The sequence below is a fragment of the Triticum dicoccoides genome, chromosome 6A (assembly GCF_002162155.2).
Source record: "Triticum dicoccoides isolate Atlit2015 ecotype Zavitan chromosome 6A, WEW_v2.0, whole genome shotgun sequence".
Taxonomy (NCBI): Eukaryota; Viridiplantae; Streptophyta; class Magnoliopsida; order Poales; family Poaceae; genus Triticum; species Triticum dicoccoides.
This window is the reverse complement of record NC_041390.1, coordinates 190,498,820-190,506,261: the sequence shown is the minus strand read 5'-3', so window position 1 is coordinate 190,506,261 and position 7,442 is coordinate 190,498,820.

Here is a 7,442-nt window from a genome sequence, read left to right as displayed (position 1 = left end):
CTAGGTGTCACTTGGGAGCCTCCGACAAGATTGTGGAGTTGAACCAAGAAGTTTGTAAGGGCAAGGAGATCGCCTACTTCGTGAAGATCTACCGCTAGTGAGGCAAGTCCTTCGTGGGCGATGGCCATGGTGGGATAGACAAGGTTGCTTCTTCATGGACCCGTTGTGGGTGGTTGCTTCTTCGTGGACCCTTCGTGGGTGGAGCCCTGTGTGGACTCGCGCAACCGTTGCCCTTGGGTGGAGCCCTGTGTGGACTCGCGCAACCGTTACCCTTCGTGGGTTGAAGTCTCCATCAACGTGGATGTAGGATAGCACCACCTATCCGAACCACGGGAAAAACATCCGTGTCTCCAATAGCATTTGAATTCTCCAAACCCTTCCCTTTACATTCTTGCAAGTTGCATGCTTTACTTTCTGCTGCCAATATACTCTCTGCATGCTTGCTTGAATTGTGTGATGATTGCTTGACTTGTCCTAAAATGGCTAAAATCTGCCAAGAACTAAAATTGGGAAAAGGTTAAGTTTTTATTTGGTCAAGTAGTCTAATCACCCCCCTCTAGACATACTTTCGATCCTACACTAGTCCCTACCTGTTGGGTTCCAGGGACTAAACATGGACTAGAGGTTATTAAATGACATGCTAAAAGACCAAGTTACCCCTAGTAATGAACTAATAGAGACAAGGTGCGATGCGTGGCAGGGGCAACTATTGGAAAAAGTCCCAAAAAGACTCCCTCGGGGTCTTTTTTCTTTAGTCCCGAATGCCCACTTTTAGTCCCTAAAAGTCCCTCCTCTTTGGTTTAGATGGGACTGACACGGAGTTTTTTTAGTCCCTACACCAAAATGTCCCTGTAAACAAACAACCTCTAATAATGCCACTGGAAAATTGATGCAATGCCACAGTTAAAAGCAAATTACATGTTTAATGAATTTTATTGTTAATATAATCTCTATGTTATATTAATCAATGCCACCATTTGAGAAATGCTACTGTCTTGCTTTCTTTCCCATTTAGATAAGGTAGATGATTCTTTTTGTTGGCTTCTGTGTCATCCACCGTTATTGACCACTAATTGTTTCCTTTGCACCTTTGTGTAAACAGGGTTATCTGCTTCGCCTTGTTGCCATTGTGACCTTTTGTTGCACTACACAAAACACTTTTGTTTTAAGAGTGTTTTGTCCAGTTCAACCAAAATGTCACATCGGCAACGTTGCTTGATTGCTTGATTTTAGTGGAACTGCACAAGAGGAGATCTTACTTCCTATCCGTTAAGGCGAATTTGGTTCATATCTTCTTCTTGTGAGTTGTTTTCCGCATCATGAGAGGTCAGTACTAGCCTTCTTTCACATGATTCTGCAGTGTGCATTCATATGTTGTGCTACTTGTATGATAATGTTGCTTGATTTTAGTGAACTGCACAAATGGAGACAAGACTTCCAATCTGTATGTGCACCGTAATATCCCATTGAGGTAAGATAAGGATATTTCACAACTGCTGGCCTGTATTTTGCCACTTTCATCAGAAAAATAAGTTTAGTACTATACTTGTTCTCCCTAATTGACATGCCAAATCTTACATTAAAGGCAAAGCTTGTTTGTTATTGAACCAAGTGATGAAGGGGAAGAACAAGGGGAAGAAAAACAAAAATCAACTCCCGGTGCTGTCATAAAAAAGTGGTATTGTCCTTGAGAAGTGCTTCATCTGTGCTGTTTTAAATATTTCCTTTCCTTTTTTCAAGCAAACAGTGATGCTAGCATTTAGTAGTCCTCTTTTCTTTGCACAACAGGATCATCTTCCTCTGAAGAAGAATATGGAGTACGTGAAGTGACTAGTTCCGATTATGCTAGGATGAAGAAGCCATGTCTATCTTATCATCAGAAGGAGCGGTTGAAGGATGGTTACATTACTCCCCACAAGACCAAACTAACTTCAGCTCAGAAGGACTGACAAAATCTCCATTTTTTTGCTGTGATGCGTGAGTACAATGTTGTTCTAGGATTCTTTCTGGTGAGTTCCATTTTTCTAGAAGTGTGCTCTACATGGACCATGTATGTGCCTGTTGAAACTGTCATTTCGTAGTACAGTTTGCTCTATACTAATCACTTTTTTGTATTTGTGCAAACAGGGGTGCTCAGCTTGATTTCAATGGGAACTGCACAAAATGTTCATGAATACATCGAATCATTCATTTCCACCACAAGAAAGGAGGTGCCAATAAGTTCAAGGAGTTGCAACATATAAGGGAGAAATCATACAAGCTACGCGCGAATTTGGTTGATTTTGGTGGAACTGCACAAAAAGAGTAGCTGGTTTATTTAGCACGAGGTGCCATCTCAATGTCTGAACTGATGGCAAACCCTGCCCATTCCACATTCATATGCATTTGATATTTTGGAATGGGACAACCTTGTCAAATTTTGCTCATTGATTTTAGCAAGACATGCGTTTGATATTTTCGAATGGGACGCCCTTGCTGTCAGTAGCGTCGATCATTTTTTTCTTTATTCTTTAGTTGTGAAGTAAATATTGCCTCTGACATGTGAGTCGCTGAGATGCATAATCATCGATTGTTTTGAATGTTCTCTATGAATTGTCAGGCCTGTGTGTTTGATTCAAATGTACAGAAACGCTAAAAACTTGCTCAAACTCTTTGTACTCCTTCTGTTCCTTTTTACTTTGCACATTGTGAAAGTGCATACTTTTTTGTATAAGATTGGTCAAAGTAGAGATACCTTGACTACAGACAAAACTTGTATGCAGACTAGAAAAGGACCGGATGGAGTACATGTGAAACTGCTGCAAACGAGGTGATCACACTGGGAATAATGCTAGTACATATTGTTTTGCATGTTCATCCAATGCCAGTGATACAGGAATTCGAACTAATCGAAATAAATTCATTCATACAGGGTCGGATTTCATATAAACATGCCAGATTTCATTACATTTCATACATTCTTCAACTAAAAAGGGGTGCTCTAGAGGTATAATTAATTAACCAAAGCTACCCACCTGTGTCCCGCTGAGCCGAACAGAAGCTTCAATGACTTAATTGCAGGTGCAGTTATGTAACTGACATGTGGCCTGTTGGGCCCACGTGTCAGTCAGCCAACTGCACCAGCAGTTAAGTAGAAGCAGCATTATTCTCCAGCGGAACTCCCCGACTCCACGTCACCGCCAAGAAGCTAACCGGCCGTCAATGGTCAACCCGCCTAGCTTGGCTTCAACAGGAGGGTAGCAGCGGTGGCCTTACTTGGACCCGAGCTGCGGCAACCTACCGTGTTCTACTCTTCCTTGTTTTTTGTGTGGCGTGGCCTCGTTGGCAGTGGAGCGGGGCCTCGACAGAGCCGGCAATGTCCTCTGTCTCATTGCCGGCGGGTGGCGCCTTAGCGGAGCAGTGGAAATCCTCCCCCGCGTTGCCGGCAGGGTGGGGCCTCGGCTGAGCCGGCGATGTCCTCTGCCTCGTTGTTGGCGGGGCGGGGCCTCGGCAGAGCCGGCGGTGTCCTCTGCCTCGTTGTTGGCGCCGCAGGGCCTCGTCGACGCCAGCGGAGAGGGGACTCGTCGGAGCTGGCATTGTCCTCTGCCTTGTCCTCGGTCTCGCCAAACAGCGCCTCGCTCGCTTCATCGCCGTCTTTGCTAGCCTCTTTGTAGGCGGCCGTAGCCTCCGCCACCCGCATGCGCTCTCACCAGCGCTCGAGGCGGCCCTTGCAGGCGGAGCAGTACGAGTCGAGCAGCGCCTCCTGCTCTGCCCGCTCCGCGGTGATCTGCTCCTCCGCCTACAGATGCTCCTGGAGGAAATGGTGGTTGTAGGCGGCGTCGGCCTACGCCTCCCGGAACAGCTGCTGACACATCTGCCTCACACTGTCCATATATTGGGCATGGGCCTCGCCGATGGTCATGTGCAAAGCACCGGCGAGGATGGCGCGGAGGAGGGGGTTGGCACCGGATCGTCGACTACCATGTTCCCCATTGGGACGTCGTCGTCCTCCGGCTGCCTGCCAGCCAGCCGGTCGGCAGCAATGGCTGCCCTCTCCTTGTGGTCCGTCGTCCGCCCGTCCCGAAGAGCGCTGGAGTGCGAGGAAGCCATGGTGGGTAGTAGTGGTGTGGACAGGAGAAAGGGAATGGATGCGGATGACTGCGGCTATGGCCGGCCCAGCAGTTTATATAGCAATGGTGGGCGGGCAGAGGGACGAACGTGTGGCGCCGGAGTAGCCGCCTCGACAACCGTGTATCATTAATGTGGGCGGCAAATGGACAGACGGACAACACTTGTGTCGTTTGAAGGCGGAGCAATCGCCTGCACCGGGAAGCGGGGCGGGCGACGCTGACTGTTTCGGGCGGAAAGCGCGCGCGGGCGAGGAGATGACTTTACTTGGAGAGGATGGCAATGGGGACCCACCAGGTCCATAGCCTACGTACGCAAGTGCCTCCTTATTATATATATATATGTATAAAACTATACTCCCTCCGTCTAGGTGAATAAGTCATATTAGAAGGTGCATCACGACCTAGGTGCAAGCAGATTGGTGGAAAAGAAGAATATTTCTCTCTTCTAAACACAACATTTAATCACAACAGTTAAGAGGATGCCTTATTAGCTACCCATGCAGGCCATCGTAATTCATAGCATGCAAAGCGCTTTTATTTCTTGCCTAATAACCGCATGGACGTGCTGCATGCATTGGTCCTTGCCCGAGCAAAAAAAAGGGAGGAAAGGGGTTTCCACGGGAGACAACGAGGCAGAGGTGGAAGCGCTCGCTGGAGTTATTTATTTTGCTTCCCCCTGGTTTCCTGACATCACGGTCCCACACCATTGTCAACCTATGTAGTACTAGTCAATAAACAAGAGAATTGCACAAGAAGCGGCCGACAGCTCAGACCAAGCAGCTCGAGCAGTATTTGTGTTTTTGAGGTGTGAGCACTGCAGAGTTTTTCGATGTTTAGCCTAGATATTAATTTTTCTCCTCTGAACAACAACGAAAACATCGCTGCAGGTATTAACTGGGCGGGCTGTGGCCCGTCTAGCCCAGGCCAGATATCCAGCCCAGATATTAATTTTTTCAAGCTGAAAATAGCTAGCCTAGCTATACTTTTTTTAGGAATACCCAAGTAAGGTCAAGTTGTTATTCTCTGCCCCGATGGGCTGCAAATCTTTCCTAGGAGGGATTCATTAGGCTTAACAAGAAAATGGGCTTTAAGAAATAATAAATGGGATGTAATTATAAAAACTGGGCAGTAACTATAAAAAAATGCACCAAACACGTGATTACTTTATAAAATATTATTTTTGGATATTGAAAATTTTAATTTCATTAATTGTTGCGAGCGCAATGTTTCGTTGGATTTTTACGTAATATAAATTTATATTGAAATTGTATTTAATCTGACTAGAAATTTCGGGATAAAAATATTTCGGATCCCATCAAAATGTGGGAAATTTTATTGAATTATGTTTTGAACGGTTGGTTGAAATGGGCTGTACTTTTAACAAACTGTAAATGGGCTGTAGTAAATTCCATAAGAATTCAAAAAAGGGCTCCACATTCTTACAAAACTCAAATGGGCTATAAGTTCCTGCCACACACTTCTGGCCTTACTAAGTTGACGCGTCCCCTAAAAAAATAGAGTTGACGCGTATGCAAGGCTTTGTCAACTTATAGTCAACACACGGTTCTAGCAGCAGTGGCCGTTGGATGTCCATCCAACAGATGTCGTGCTTCTTCTTCATTCTCGGATATTCTAGCTTCACCCGCCCAAAAAATGATTCCTCCCCCTGACATCTGGGGTGCACCGTTTTGGAAGCTGACCTGTGGTCCTACTAAGTTGACATACCAAGGGCTTTGTCAACTTAGTCAATATAAACGATTCTAGCTGCAGTGATCGTACGATGTCCATCCAACGGCCGTAGTGCTTCTTCAACCTATGGTCTTCTTGCTCCAGCCGCCCAAAGCAGCGTCGGTCGTGCTGCCTGCTCCTGCCTCCCGTGGCCGGCTGTGCTACCGTGGAGGCCTCACCGCCCCCTACTATTCCCATTGCTGGCTAGGCCCTGCGGCGACGGCAGCCTCCCACCGCAGCCGAACGAGTGAACCCTCATACTCCTCTCCGCGTGGGCATCCACTGCCACGTCTTCACCGGCTCCGCGTCGTCCCCTTCCTAGGCCTCGCCATCGTCCACCGCCCTGGTGCTCTCGGTGCGGCGTGATCAACATGGAAGGAATGACTTCCATCGGACATGGACTGTACGTGGAGAGGCTGACAGCTGGGTCCACGGCGGCAGCAAGGAAGTGCCTCCTTATTACGCAGAAAATAATGATTCCTCCTCCTGACAGCAGGGACCCACCGGACGGGCCACCAGTATTTTTGCAAAAAAAATCATTTCCCCCTGACTGCTGGGACCCACCGGACGGGCCATCGTATTTCCCAAAAAAAAAACATTCCCCCCGCTGTCAACTCGGACCCACCGGAAATGCCTCCTTATTACGCACAAAAAATGAATACTCCCTCGGCTAGCTAGGACCCACCTTGCTGGGAGGCTGACTTGTGGGCCTACTAAGTTGAGGAGACGAAGGGCTTTGTCAACTTAGTCAATATGAAGGATTCTAGCTCCAGTAACTGTACGATGTCCATCCAACGGCCGTAGTGCTTCTTCAACCTCTGGTCTTCTTGCTCCAGCCGCCCAAAGCAGCGCCGGTCATGCCGCATGCTCGTGCCTCCCGTGGCCGGTTGTGCTGCCGCAGAGGCCTCACCGCCCCCTACTATTCCCACCGCTGGCCAGGCCCTGCGGCGACGGCAGCCTCACACCACAGCCGAACCAGTGAACCCTCATAGTCCTCTCCGCGCGGGCTTCCACTGCTGCGTCGTCCCCTTCCTAGGCCTCACCGTCGTCCACCGCCGTGGTGCTCTCTGCGCGGCGTGGTCAACGTGACTTCCATCGGAAGAGTACTGTACATGGAGAGGCTGATAGCTGGGTCCATGGCCACAGCACAATTTTTTTGTGATTTGCCAAGTAAGTCGCTTTGTCAGGCCTGTTGGGTTGCAAATCTTTCAAGACGAGGAGAGCTTTCATTCGGCTGGCCAAGAAAATGGCCTATCAGTAATGAGAAATGGGCTATACATTTTTAAAACACATCAAATCGGCAATTAGTTTCAAATATCTTTTTTTTTTCATTTCAAGATTTTAAATTACATTAATTTTTATGCGTGGATTTTTTTGGTGGATTTTATATCGATATACATTTATTTTTAAAATCAGTTTGAATGTGAGTCGAAATTTCGAGATTAAAAACAGTTCGGACCACACAGAAATATGCAAAATTTCATATAATTTTTTAACCATTGCCACAATATGGGCTGTAATGCTAACAAAAAGATTATGGGCTCCAAAAAAACCTTAAGAATTAGCAAATGGGCTGTAAATTATTAGAAATAATGGCAGATGGGC